Source organism: Heptranchias perlo, chromosome 6, assembly GCF_035084215.1.
Source record: "Heptranchias perlo isolate sHepPer1 chromosome 6, sHepPer1.hap1, whole genome shotgun sequence".
Classification (NCBI taxonomy): Eukaryota; Metazoa; Chordata; class Chondrichthyes; order Hexanchiformes; family Hexanchidae; genus Heptranchias; species Heptranchias perlo.
The window spans coordinates 87,439,378-87,453,217 of record NC_090330.1 but is presented as its reverse complement, the minus strand read 5'-3'; the positions used below and the strand labels follow the sequence as shown (position 1 = coordinate 87,453,217).

At 40.1% G+C, this 13,840-nt stretch overlaps 1 protein-coding gene across 1 annotated transcript in view; it reads left to right on the top strand.

The window, feature by feature from the left end:
* The window catches only part of gpc5a (glypican 5a), a 1,114,293-nt gene that overhangs the window by 549,731 nt on the left and 550,722 nt on the right, over window positions 1-13,840 (top strand). The window lies entirely within an intron of this gene.

The following is a 13,840-nucleotide window of genomic DNA, read 5'->3' as shown; positions in this document are numbered from 1 at the left end:
TAGTAAACTTTCATTTATGTAAAGCACTATGGGTTTATTACTTGGGTGTGAAATGAATGAAAAGCAATTATTGGGCAGGAATTTGCTAGAGCGGGGCATCTCGCAACATACGTCGTTAGTTAGACATTTTCCTGCAACCCTCAGCTCAAAAATGTTTTGTGCCCTAACGTGCTGGAAGTGCTAGCTGATAACAGCATGGCAAAGGCAACGGGGCATCTGGGACCTTGGTGAACGGCAGGAGCAACAGTGTATCTCCTTAACCAATGAAAATTAAGGACTGAGAAATAAACAGGAATGACAGAGGAGGGTGAATTAGACTCAAATCAGATATAGAGAGAGAAATAAAGAGAGAGAAAGAAAGATTGGATTCAGAGAGAGGGGAAAAAAGAGACAGAAAGGAAAAGTCAGAAAAAAATTAAAAATGTTAAATTTGGCATTTTTAAAATCTCCAACAACAATTCACTACCCGAAGGAATGAGACGCCACAGTTTAAATTGTTCACTTTCTGGGCCAGAGAGGTTGATTGGCAGTCATTAACAATTATCATGTTGTTAAAAGGGTACTTACACTATTAATTACTAGACTTAACTGTCTGTGGCAAGTTTAATGGGTAATTATTCTGCAAATTCAGCAAGTTCTTAAAAATAACGGGGAGGCTAAGGGCGAGGTGCTGTTTGTGTGTGAAGTGGCTTAAATCAACCAGCAAGTTGTGGAGATTCGCAAGACACGGTGAATCTCTTAATCCCCTGAACTTGCTGGCCGATTTGCACATTAATAATGGCGTGTGTCATTCACACGCTGTTATTTTTTCAGCAGGTTCTGCCCAATATCTTTGCCATTAAATTAATCATCATTATCATATTTGGCAATTTGATATGCACTGTGCTTTAATAGCGATTTCTGACTTTGCATTGTCGGAATGTCAGGACTGGGAACTGAATATACCAGGTTATAAGGCCTATAGGAAGGATAGGGAAACAGGTAGAGGGGGAAGAGTAGCCTTATTGATTAAGGATGAAATTACTTCAATGATAAGAGAGGATATAACACAAGGTAAGCAGGCAGTGAAGAATTTATGGGTAGAATTAAGAAATAGAAAAGGATTTAAGACTGTAGTGGGAATTGTGTATAGGCCTTCTGAAAGCAGCTGTGAAGTGGCAGAATGTAAAAGTGCAGAGATTAGACAAGCATGTAGCAAAGGCAGAGTAGTTTTAATGAGGGATTTTAACTTTCATTTTGATTGGGATGAGCAGACGAGCTCATGTCAGAAAGGTAGTGAATTTCTTGAATGTGTTCACGAGAGCTTTCTGCAACAAGAAGGCAGGCCATATTAGATTTAATAATGTGTAATGAGCAAGATTTAGTTAACAGCCTAACGGTGTGTGAACATTTATCTAATAGCAATCATAATATGATCGAGTTCAACGTTGTGTTTGAAAGGGAGAAACCAGTAACAGGTCCTAAGATTCGAAATTTAGCTAAGGCCGACTTCAACAAGATGAGACAGAGACTGTCCACAGTAAACTGGGCGAATCTGTTAATGAGTAAAATGACAGAAGATCAGTGGGAGGCGTTCAAAAAATAATTTAACATGATACACAACCAGTTTATATCTCGAAGGGGCAAGAGCTCCACTTGCCAAAAAAAACCAGCCATGGATGACAAAAGAAGTAAGAGACAACATAAAACTAAAAGAAAGAGCATACAAAAATGCAAAAAATAGCACAGATCCTGGTGACTGGAAGAGATACAAAGAATAGCAAAGGGTGACAAAACAGATAGTAAGAGCTACATAAAAGGACTATGAAAAGAAATTTGCAAGGGTTATCAAAATGAACACAAAAATGTTTACAATTATATTAGGGAAAAGAGGGTGGTCAAGAGCAATGTCGGCCCCTTAAAAACTGGTAATGGTAATATAGAGGAGACGACATTGTGTGCAGCAGATGCAGTATACTAAATTGAAAGAAGTACAAGTTCAATTTAGTATTCTGTATCCGCTGCACACAATGCGGTCTCCTCTACATTGGGGAGACCAGACGGAGACTGGGTGATCGCTTTGCTGAACACCTCCGCTCTGTCCACGAGGGTGACCCTGACCTGCCTGTCGTTTGCCATTTTAATTCCCCTTCCCATTCCTACTCTGACCTTTCTGTCCTCAGCCTCTTACACTGTTCCAATGAAGCTCAACGTAAGGTCGAGGAACAATACCTCATCTTTTGTTTCGGCACTTTACAACATTCCGGACTCAAAACTGATTTGAATAACTTCAGATCATAACCGCTGCTTCCATTTTTTCATAGAAACATAGAAAATAGGAGCAGGAGTAGGCCATTCGGCCCTTTGAGCCTGCTCCACCATTCAAAATGATCATGGCCGATCCTCTATCTCAATACCATATTCCCGCTCTCTCCCTATACCCCTTGATGCCTTTTTATCTAAAAATCTATCGAGCTCCTTCTTAAATATATTCAGTGACTTGGCCTCCACAGCCTTCTGTGGTAGAGAATTCCACAGGTTCACCACCCTCTGAGTGAAGAAATTTCTCCTCATCTCAGTCCTAAATGTCCTACCCCGTATCCTAAGACTGTGACCCCTCGTTCTGGACCCCCCAGCTAGTGGAAACATCCTCCCTGCATCCAGTCTGTCTAGCCTTGTCAGAATTTTATATGTTTCAATGAGATCCCCTCTCATTCTTCTAAACTCGAGTGAATACAGGCCGAGTCGACCCAATCTCTCCTCATACGACAGTCCTGCCATCCCATGAATCAGTCTGGTGAACCTTTGCTGCACTCCCTCTATGGCAAGTATATCCTTTCTTAGGTAAGGAGACAAAACTGCACACAATACTCCAGGTGTGGTCTCACCAAGGCCCTGAATAACTGGTCAGAACATTGAATACAGGAGTTGGGATGTCTTGTTGAAGTTGTACAAGACATTAGTAAGGCCACACTTGGAATACTGTGTACAGTTCTGGTCACCCTATTATAGAAGGGATATTATTAAACTAGAAAGAGTGCAGAAAAGATTTACTAGGATGCTACCGGGACTTGATGGTTTGACTTATAGGGAGAGTTTGGATAGACTGAGACTTTTTTCCCTGGAGAGTAGGAGGTTCAGGGGTGATCTTATAGAAGTCTATAAAATAATGAGGGGCATAGATAAGGTAGATAGTCAAAATCTTTCCCCATAGGTAGGGGAGTCTATAACGAGGCGGCATAGATTTAAGGTGAGAGGGGAGAGATACAAAAGGGTCCAGAGGGGCAATTTTTTCACTCAAAGGGTGGTGAGTGTCTGGAACGAGCTGCCAGAGGCAGTAGTAGAGGCGGGTACAATTTTGTCTTTTAAAAAGCATTTGGACAGTTACATGGGTAAGATGGGTATAGAGGGATATGGGCCAAGTGCAGGCAATTGGGACTAGCTTAGTGGTATAAACTGGGCGACATGGACATGTTGGGCCGTAGAGCCTGTTTCCATGTTGTAAACTTCTATGATTCTATGATTATATGACTACCTTTTTGTACTTCCCCTGCCAGTGCTCGTACCAGCCTAGATTGCTGATTGGGACAATCGGTATTCATTCTCTGATTAATATCGCAGAGTAATTAGTTTCACCTATTTGGTATCTACAGAGTTATCTGACCCGATTGTTTGAAATGCTTTAGTGTATTGTTGTTATTTCCTGAAGATGAGAGTGAGTGTAAACAGAGAGGAGGATAGTAACAGACTTCAGGAGGACATAGACAGACTGGTGAAATGGGCAGACAAATGGCAGATGAAATTTAACGCAGAAAAGTGCAGTGATTATTTTTGGTAGGGAGAATGAGGAGAGGCAATATAAACTAAATGGTACAATTTTAAAGGAGGTGCAGGAACAGAGAGACCTGGGGGTGTACGTACAGAAATCTTTGAAGGTGGCAGGACAAGTTGAAAAGGCTGTTAAAAAAGCATACGGGATCCTTGGCTCTATAAATAGAGGCATAGAGTACAAAAGCAACGAAGTTATGCTGAACGTTTATAAAACACTGGTTCGAAGCCAGCTGGAGCATTGTGTCCAATTCTGGGCACCACACTTTAGGAAGGAAGTCAAAGCCTTAGAAAGGGTGCAAAGGAGATTTACCAGAATGGTACCAGGGATGAAAGACTTCAGTTACGTGGAGAAACTAGGGTTGTTCCTCTTAGAGGAGTGAAGGTTAAAGAGAGATTTGATAGCGGTGTTCAAAGCCATGAATGGTTTTGATAGAATAAATAAGGAGAAACTGTTTGCAGTGGCAGAAGGGTCGGTAACCAGAGGACGCAGGTTTAAGGTAATTGGCAAAAGATTCAGAGGCGACATGAGGAATAAAATATTTTTGCATCATGTTGTTACGATCTGGAATGCACTACCTGAAAGGGAGGTGGAAGAGGATTCAATAATAACTTTCAAAAGGGAATTGGATAAATACTTGAAGTGGAAAAATTTGCAGGGCTATGGGGAAGGAGCAGGGGAGTGGAATAATTGGATAGCTCTTTCAAAGAGCCAGCATAGGCATGATAGGCCAAATGGCCTCCTTCTGCGTTGTATCATTCTATGATTCTATAGGATCTCCTTGTAAAATGGGCACAACGAAGTCCAATTTCCGCTGTTCCTTTTTCTTCTGCTTCCTCGCTTTCTCCCTGGTCTTCCACGTCCGATGAGAACTGCTGTTATTGCTGTGTCTCCTCTAAATGCAGGCCTATCTGCAGTGTGAGGTTGTGCAGTAAGTAGCACACCATGATGATGTGGGAGACTCTATCTGAGCCATATTGTTGGAAGCCCCCAGGACTGTCGAAACACCTGAGTCTCTGTTTCAGCATCCAAATGGTGTGCACAGTAATGATCCTAGTAGTCCCCTAACTTTGATTGCTTGTGTTGATCAGGCCTGGTGAGGTTGTGGAGGAGAGTCATGAGCCACATCTGTAGGGTGAATCCCTTCCTGCCATCCTGCCACATTCCTGGAAGGGTTAAATATTGGGGGGTTTGGTAAATTTTTGCAAGGTAAAGGAGACAGTAGCCGAACATTTGGATAAACATAATTTAATAGGACAAAGTCAGCATGGCTTTACGAAGGGGAAGTCATGTCTGACAAATTTGCTTGAGTTCTTTGAGGACATAACGTACAGGGTGGATAAAGGGGAACAAGTGGACGTAGTGTATTTGGACTTCCAGAAGGCATTCGACAAGGTGCCACATAAAAGATTATTGCTCAAGATAAAGAATCACTGGATTGGGGGTAATATTCTGGCATGGGTGGAGGATTGGTTATCTAACAGGAAGCAGAGAGTTGGGATAAATGGTTCATTCTCGGACTGGCAACCAGTGGCCAGTGGTGTTCCGCAGGGGTCAGTGCTGGGTCCCCAACTCTTTACAATCTATATTAACGATTTGGAGGAGGGGACTGAGTGTGACATATCAAAGTTTGTGGATGATACAAAGATGGGGGGGAAAGTAGAGAGTGAGGAGGACATAAAAAACCTACAAGGGGATATAGACAGGCTGGGTGAGTGGGCGGAGATTTGGCAGATGCAATACAATATTGGAAAATGTGAGGTTATGCACTTTGGCAGGAAAAATCAGAGAGCAAGTTATTATCTTGATCGCAAGAGACTGGAAAGTACTGCAGTACAAAGGGATCTGGGGGTCCTAGTGCAAGAAAATCAAAAAGTTAGTATGCAGGTGCAGCAGGTGATCAAGAAGGCCAACGGAATGTTGGCTTTTATTGCTAGGGGGATAGAATATAAAAACAGGGAGGTATTGCTGCAGTTATATAAGGTAATGGTGAGACTTCACCTGGAATACTGCATACAGTTTTGGTCTCCATACTTAAGAAAAGACATACTTGCTCTCGAGGCAGTACAAAGAAGGTTCACTCCGTTAATCTTGGGGATGAGGGGGCGGACATATGAGGAGAGGTTGAGTAGATTGGGACTCTACTCATTGGAGTTCAGAAGAATGAGATGCGATCTTATTGAAACATATAAGATTGTGAAGGCGCTTGATCGGGTGGATGCGGTGAGGATGTTCCCAAGGATGGGTGAAACTAGAACTAGGGGGCATAATCTTAGAATAAGGGGCTGCTCCTTCAAAACTGAGATGAGGGGAAACTTCTTCACTCAGAGGGTGGTAGGTCTGTGGAATTTGCTGCCGCAGGAAGCTGTGAAAGCTACATCATTGAATAAATTTAAAACAGAAATAGACAGTTTCCTAGAAGTAAAGGGAATTAGGGGTTACGGGGAGCGGGCAGGAAATTGGACATGAATTTAGATTTGAGGTTAGGATCAGATCAGCCATGATCTTATTAAATGGCGGAGCAGGCTCGAAGTGCCGATTGGCCTACTCCTGCTCCTACTTCTTATGTTCTTATGTTCTTAAATGCCCTCCACAAACCTGAATGTAATATGTGATAGTTTATAGAATACAATAAGTCTGCAGATCATTGTCCTAAAGAATGTACGTTTACCAGCTTTAAAAATTTATATAGCAGAGAAAATATTGTAACTTCGCTTTACAGATTTCTCTCTTCCTGTGAAATGTTAATATATCTCTTAGAAAGCAACAGAATTTCTCTCAGCATAAGTATCACCATTAAACTGTTAAAACAAACCCTTTTATGTTTATACTAATGCAACGGTGCACACAGTTTCATGGTCATCATGCAGTTTTTCTTATTCTGGTAACTTCCAAACCCATGACTTTGCAACCTGAATTCCCTGCCCCCTCCATCACATTCCACAACACTATATTAAGCATATCCTAAAACTACAACTAAAGAGAAATAAGACCCTTTTCTAGCAGACGACACTTGTCCAGATGTCAAATTTCCTTTTTACATAGTAATATTTCTGCTACACTGAGTTTAGGTGATTGCAGGCACTCTGTAGTGTGGAAACACCAGAAGAAACAGCAAAGTTGTTTCAGACAGATGATTTTATTAAAAAAATATATATTGCATTCTTACTCATGGTCTACGTTGGCCCCGCCCGTTTGCTGCCAGGTGTAACTGGCGGCTCTAGTACTCACTGAGATTTACACGATCTGCTTCAGAGTCCGAATTGCATCATAGGACCCCGACTTTTACATATTAATGAGGCCAATGCAAGCTTGCTCCAAGCGCCTCCGACACTTCACAAAAACCGGGAGTTAAAACGATGGCAGGTGGTGGCATGGTGAGAACAAGAGCGGTAAATACTTTACCACTATTTTACCCCACTTTCCCATTGTCATCGGGCATGGGAGGTTAAAATTGGGGCTAAAGTTTCTGCCATTCTGCATTGGTTTTATCTGGTACTGCAAAGTAGATTGTTTGCACTAGTTTAGTTAAAATACCTAATGTGAATTTCTGAATGCTAATCTAAGTTGCTCATCATAAGTCAGGTCTTGCATTAAGCAGATGACTTACTACCTCTTGAACTGACTCAGGGTGGACCGCAGTGGGGACCATGGTCTCTCACTGAGCCTGAAAGTATAAACAGTGTATTAAACAGCGTGCTTTTCCCGACCATGCTCTCATTATCTTCTTCACTGGATATTCATCCTAAGCACAATCAGCCAGTTTTTATGCTGGATGCCAAAACGGTTGACTCTCAAGGAAAATATCTTAGAAATGAGAGATAATCTGGTTCCTCTGCAGGAGGGCTTATAAATTCCATTTTCTTGGGGTCTACTCAGGATTTATTCTGACAATATCACCATGCACTGCATTCAATCTGACTGTGGAGATGTAGCAGAAATAGTGGTGTCTAATGCTAAGCAGCAACTGTGCATACAAATCTGTTTACTCTCAGTAATGCTCTCAAAAAGATCTTTCATATAAAAAAACACACAGGAAGGCCAACAAATAAAGCCCTGAGGAATACAAATCTATAAGAGTTCATAGCTGAAAGGTTCTCATTGATTGGAACCTGCTGCTAGTACGATAATTTGCAAACCCAGCATAGATCGTACCAGTAAGTGTGCATTCCCTGACTGTACACAATAAAATGTTATGAGCTGGAAAAAGTCCCTGTCACCAAAGTCTTTTTTCTTTCTTGTGTTTCTTCATATCAGGAATGTAATTTGTGAAAATAGCAATAGAGCAGAATAATTTGGAATTTGTAAAATTCAGATGATGGAGTAAGCTCTTTAATGCATCTTCCCCGTACTGCAATTTGTAATGAATTGACCTGATTTTGGTTTTCTGAGCCTCATAGAATTGGTACTATTTCACCAGCTTTCTGAAAATTTTAACCATTTCTGATTTGATAGCATTGCAAATGATATCCCTAACTTAGTGATTGAAAGTGTGATCTTGTGTCGTAACTTTGTGCTTTCTCTTCTAAATGAAACAAACAAATTATTACAGGACCAGTAGCTGTTTGACATCCAGAGCCTGTATGAACAATCTGTTTTGTTTTTACTGTTTTTAGGAAATCAACTTGATTGGCCTTATCATTCCCTAACATTGCTAGGTCTCCGGGCTGCTAAGCCATTTCAGAATGCATTTGGTGTAGCACCACAACTGAATCCTTTGCTGGAAAATGCAAAAGAAATTCTCCAGGAAATTGCAAAGAAATCCAAAATCATACCCTTTCTACCACCTTTGAGTATTTTTATAATGAAAATTACACTTACTGATCAAGTTCTGATTGAAATTGGAACATTCACTGTCTTCCTGCTTCACCATTTTCCCATTCTGCAAAGTTTCAATGCTTAAGAGTATTTATGGCACACTGTGATGTATCACTGTTGGAATGTGGAAATATCACTGATTTCTTCCCTTCAACCTATGTGCATTTAAACAGGAGCACTACAATTATGACATCTGCATTTTGATATTGCAAATTATTTGAGTAATTTTGACAGTTTTTTTTTGTAAAAGATGTGCTGAAAAAGAGTTGTATTCATGTAATGGTTGCATCTTTTGTTATCCTTTCCCCTAATTTTCTCCTGTCCTTTCCTGAATGTTATTACCCATACTGGAGGTACAATTCCACGCTCTCATAATACCGTACCTAAATGACCATTCTTCATGTGTGAGCCTAGACAGTGAGTATCAGCGGGCTATTTTTAGTCACAGTCCAATCCTGCCTTCCTGTATCTTCAGATGTGCACTTTTCAGCAGGAGTCATTGGAAAGCAATCAGGAGCAGAAATCCATGTGGATTTCTCTCACCTCCCTAGTCTAAGGACACAGAAGCCAATTGCAGTACCAATTTCATTATAACTTTAATATTACACGTGATTATTCTGCATAGAATTTTATTGTTATCTGCATAGTTTACATGTCTGGGTAAGTCAACTCTATGAAGTGTCACATTGCACTCACTTACATATTCCCATGTGTTATAGTGTATATAGGATCGCACTAATTTATGTAATGCAGTACTGACCAACTGCTTGGGAGCACTTGGTTCAGTACCACAGTATAGAAAAATGGCAGGAGGTCAGCAAAATTACATGATTTTAATCAGAACTTCAACAATAACAGTCATTTTCATATAAAATATGAAATTTATTCAAAATATCAATCCTTATTTAAGCACATAAGAAGCAATAACATTTCAACATTGTGAAGGAAGAAGATGAGGTATTCAAGTCACAGGGTGTTTCATCTTGCCCCATATTCTCACTGAAGAGATTTCTGAAAGGTGACAACCCTGTCTCTTATTTCAATTTGAAAATGATGAATGAAGTCCAAGTTATCTTTATGTACATGACATGGTACTGTATTTCCTATTGTATATCTGTTGGAGTCTATTGTATTTAGTAGGACAATATTGAGCTGTGTGGAGGATAGACAGATTACTTTGAAGATATTTAAAAGGTAGTGCATCTCCTGTGGCATTGCTCAGTGACTTGTATGGATTGGGCTTTTTACCCTTCTATTAATGATGATCAGTGCTCAGCCCTGTGAGAGAATGCAATAAGAGGGTTGAGGCAGTGCTGTGGTGGCTGTGTCTCTTTTTCAATTGGGAGGCTTTGACCAAGCTTAAATTAGATGGGGAATTGTCATGGTGACTATATAATATATTTTGTAGGATATGATTGGCTATTTAGTCATTTTAGTCTTTCTTGTTGAATATTTTTGCTAGAATGTGATTGGTTACTTTTGTGGTATGTGATTGGTAAGAAAGCCAATTAGAAAGCCAAAAAATGTAGACATTACAACCACTTAACTAATCAGAAAGAAGAAAAGTACACATACTATAGACAGAAAAAATATTATAAAGCTGTATTTTCTTCCTTTGGATTTATTATAATTATGATGGTGACTTGTGAGAGTACTGTGGATGTGTATCTGGCGCAAGTATTTTCATGACTGATTTTTATTAATGTGTATTTCTCTTCCTCCAGTGAAATGACTAACGTATTAAGTGAAATAAGTTTATTTTTTATTTTTTAAGAAGTGTTCCTATTATTGTTCCTTCCCGTGCCCATGATTAAATGTTTCCTATACTATATTAAATGTTTGATTCATACACACCAAATTAATTAGAACTTCAAATTAAGGCCAAAATAATAGTGATTGGTAATTAATTTTACAATCTCCTTTTCAAATAAAATAATTGTTTTAGCATCTGTGTCTTGACTGTTTTCCTGCAACAGATTGTGGGTATAACCAGCAATCAGTGATAGCAGCACATAAAAAATTGTTACAATTAAGTTGCAAAAAGTGCTTATTTTTGCCTGATTGTTACAAATGTTCTGTGGTTGGCTCAGGATCTGATTTCTTTGCAAATTGTATATTAATGATGCATGCTGGACTGTTTGCATGTAGAAAATTAAAGAGTACAGTGTATGACGGAGCTTACGGTTTGTGAATATTCGTAGCTGCTGAGTCATCCAAAATACAAAGGTCACTCAAAGCTGCATTGCTCCGTGAGAAATGGTTTCTTTCAAGTTTAATACGGGCCAGATTAGTTTTTTATTAACATGATAGGTTAATCTCCTGTGGCACTGCAGTCTTGGGTCTGGAGCCTGGTTGTGATGTTTAGCATGGTCTCATTTCCAAGCTGGAGAATGGTGCACAATGGAAAGGCAAACAGCAGAGCCAAGCAAGGGAGGAGAGGAAGATGGGGGCCAGGGATCACAACACAATGGGTGCAGGGACAGCTGGTAGGAGCTGGGGGCCAGGATGCAGCAGAGAGAATCAGAAGGAATGCACAGGAGCAAGTTGGAGTAGAGCACTCTTTTGGGCAGAAGGGGCCTAAGGAGTGAGAAATTAGGTCAAAGAACACAGCACAGCAAAGAAAGGAGTTCAGAGAGCAGAACACAATATGGGGCATTGAGGAGGGGAAAGAGATATAGAATTTTTAAATTAAATAATGATTTACCTGTTTAGTAGGTCCAGGAATGCAGAGTACGCTGGTGGTACGCTGGTGGCAGATGTAGTGAGAAATTTTTCTGGATCAGATTTCTAATCAGAAAGCTATGTCTGAGATTTACTTTGTTTATCCAATTAGAACATTGTGATTCCCTTATTTCCTGTTTCTAAGCCTGCCCTCCATATCCAGTACTGTATCTACTGTCCGCACTCAGTACCCCCACCGCAACCCCCGCCCCACGTTTTCCTCCGCTTCCACCTCCGGACTTATCTGAAGGCTGCTGCTGGTGAGGCAGGAGGTCCAAATTCAATCCCCGATGTCAAGCGAGCTGCCTCTGCAGGCGCAACATGCACTGGCTGCTCGCTTCTATTATTAAAATGAAATGGGCCCAAACAAATTTCTACTCCACACTTTCAAGTATGACAGTTTGAGGTTAGATGGATGTTTGATGCAAGCCTTTTATTTTTATTGGATGTAACTGCATGTAAACCAACTGTTTGAACATTTTGGAAGTTAATATAGGAAAGCACTGGGTGAGTAGGGTTAATAAGCCATCAAGTTCATTTCCAACATAAAACATGTTTTATGCTAAAAAAAATAAGGATTATTTGCATTGTACCATATACTCTGTGCATAAAACAAAATAGTGGAAATGTTGGGGGGGTGGGGGGGGGAGAAAGATAGCTACAGCAGTAGATTACATTGCATTCATTATTTACAGCAGTCCCATATCCAGTATGCTTGGTTTATAATTCGAAAGATCGACTAACTCAATAATCTGTGATGTGATTAAATTATCAAATCATCACTAAATGCAAAGCATTGGTACAGTTATCATTATTCCTGGCTGCTCACAAAATGACAATGAAATTTTTATAGAGGAAAGAACAGTGTGCCAGCTCAGCAAAGTTTTTTATTATTCGATCTCATTCAAACAGTGTGCCAGCTCACAGTCTTTCCTAAAGTTATCCTGTATCGTATATTATGGCAGCTTCAACTCTTCCCTGTTGTTATCCCATATCTTACTTATGGTGTGCCAGCTCAGCACTCCTTCCTGCCATTATCCTGACAGTTGTTTTCTTGCACCTTGCTGTGCATATAGGGCTTGTGCTGCAACTGCACTTCAGTTCTTTCTCTCCATTCCTCTGCTCCATTGTTGCCAGTGCATGAATAGGAAAAAGGTTTTGAAATCACCTGCTTCATCAGTATCTTCAAATTTGATTGTGCCTTTTTCATGATCTTCTCAATTACAGAGATATCTTTTGCACTTTGAAGAGTTTTTTTTCTAAATTTAGATGTCAAAGTTTTATTTTTAGTAAGGTTTCAACTTGGCAAATTTGTCAGCATTAACTTCCGACATCAACATTTTTAAATTTTCTATTCGTAGTTGGATGGTCGAGGCTTGTTACTTTGGCCAGCATTTTGTTCTGATTACCTTATGAACAGTCTTGATGGATTCCTGCAATTAGTTTCAAGATCTGTACGACTTGTCGAAGATCCTTTCGAGTGGCCAATACACACAAGAAATACTTGTGATGATCTGTGATTTCCAAACCTGCACTGCCTGCACAAAGCTCAGCAAAAGGATCTATTGTGGGCATCAGCTTTGTTTAAAAGAAATCCTTCAGATTCCTTTAACTTTACTCAGTACTCATTGCAGCCACTTCTTTACAGCTTAGATGTTTACAGCACAGAAGAAGGAAAGATTGAACAGGCTGGGGCTCTTTCCTCTAGAAAACAGAAGACTGAGAGGTGACTTGATAGAGGTCTTTAAAATTATGAAGGGTTTCGATAGGGTAGACATAGAGAAGATGTTTCCACTTGTGGAGGAGTCCAAAACTAGGGACCATAAATATAAGATAGTCACTAATAAATCCAATAAGGAATTCAGGAGAAACTTCTTTACTCAGAGAGTGGTGAGAATGTGGAACTTGCTACTACATGGAGTAGTTGAAGTGATTAACATAGATGCATTTAAGGGGAAGCTAGATAAGTACATGAGGGAGAAAGGAATAGAAGGACATGTTGATAATGAGATGAAGTAAGGTGGGAGGAGGCTCGTGTGGTGCATAAACACCGGCGTAGATCTGTTGGGCCGAATGGTCTGTTTTTGTGCTGTCAAATTCTATGTAATTCTATATAATTTGTCCCATCAATGTCTATCCCAGCTATTTGCTAGAACAATCTGAAACTAATCCCATCTCCTTACTCTTGTTCCATAGCTTTGTATTTTCCTCTGCTTCAAATTTTGTCCAATTTTCCCATCGTAATAGGAACATAGGAATAGGAGTAGGCAGACTTAACCCTTTGAGTCTGTTCCACCTTTCAGTGAGATCATGGCTGATCTGTGACCTAACTCCTTAGCCCTGTGGCCTTAGCCCCATATCCCTTAATACCTTTGGTTAACAAAAATCTATCAATCTCAGATTTAAAATAAACAATTGAGCTAGCAACAACTGCCGTTTGCGGAAGAGTGTTCCAGACTTCCACCACCCTTTGCGTGTTGACATGTTTCCTAA